Source organism: Stegodyphus dumicola, chromosome 8 (assembly GCF_044657685.1).
Source record: "Stegodyphus dumicola isolate Sdum_Otavi_A_Nest chromosome 8, ASM4465768v1".
NCBI lineage: Eukaryota > Metazoa > Arthropoda > Arachnida > Araneae > Eresidae > Stegodyphus > Stegodyphus dumicola.
This window is the reverse complement of record NC_140775.1, coordinates 51,961,080-51,962,234: the sequence shown is the minus strand read 5'-3', so window position 1 is coordinate 51,962,234 and position 1,155 is coordinate 51,961,080. Positions and strand designations below refer to the sequence as shown.

The 1,155-nt window shown below is 35.1% G+C and overlaps 1 non-coding gene across 1 annotated transcript; it reads left to right on the top strand.

The window, feature by feature from the left end:
- Positions 1 to 237: 237 nt before the first annotated feature.
- Positions 238 to 352, top strand: TRNAL-CAA (transfer RNA leucine (anticodon CAA)). Its single transcript has 2 exons — positions 238 to 275; positions 307 to 352. It is a non-coding gene; the product is annotated as a tRNA-Leu (tRNA).
- The last annotated feature ends 803 nt before the right edge of the window (positions 353 to 1,155 follow it).

Genomic DNA, 1,155 nt, shown 5'->3' with positions numbered 1-1,155 from the left:
ATTTTGACTATTCCGATGAGGTAAATTGAAATTTAATTAAAAAGTTATGAACAAATTCTAATACTAACTTTTTTCCATACTAAAAGTTTATATTCTTTAACGGTTTTTACCTGCCTGGAGACAGTGATAGAGAGAATTTCATTATCCATCAAAAGAATAGTCTGGCTATTGATAAAGATAAGCGTTTTACTGTAAAACATGTTGCTACTTTATTCATTAGGGTAAAACTCCTCTCGTGTCAGGATGGCCGAGCGGTCTAAGGCGCCAGACTCAAGGTTTCCTACCCAGTACGACTGGGTATGAGTGTTCTGGTCCACGAATGTGGGCGTGGGTTCGAATCCCACTTCTGACAGGCTTTGTTTTTTAAAGTAAGACTAAAATGCTGGTTGGACGCTTAATTTTTCGTTACTGCAATTGCCGTTATCTTCCGGCCACTCCAAGATATTGTACATAATAGCATTTAAAAAAAAAAAAGAACTGATGCTGATTGTCGAGATAATATTTTCGGAAACGTGATGGCGTGCTAACGATATGTAACATAATTAGCTGTGATGAATGTATATCGCATGGTTTTTCCTTACGATGAATTATAATTTAATGCATCATTAAAAATACCATACACTTTTATGGGTAAATAGCTTAAAAACTGTATACATTACTGATTTATGCAAAAATTAAAATCAGGGAAATAAATAAACACTCAGCTTCATTTTTTAGATATTGTCGACAGAAAAACCATCGATCCGGATATTTCGAGTTTCGTATAACTGGAGTTCAGATAAATACACTTCTACTATAATCCTTCTCGTTTCATTCTGACACGCGGTTAGTCTTAAATAAGACCTCTGAGAGTACTTTACTTATTATCAGAGGTCTTTACGGCTAGTTTATACTGCCCAATTTCGCAATATAAGATTAGTCCATTAGAGTTTTTTGCAGTTATTCTTTAGGTAAAAAGTCTTTGAGGCCGGAATGTTTTAGTAATACACTTATAAATGCTGAGATAATTCTCTCACAGAATTAGACAACTCTGTGCGGCCACGAAGAAAGTAACAGCGAGCTGAATATATCTGAATTCCCAAAGCAGCTGCAGAAAATTTCCAGAAGTTTACTCAAACGTGTTGAAAATTTAAATATCTATCAGCTCCTTGGAGG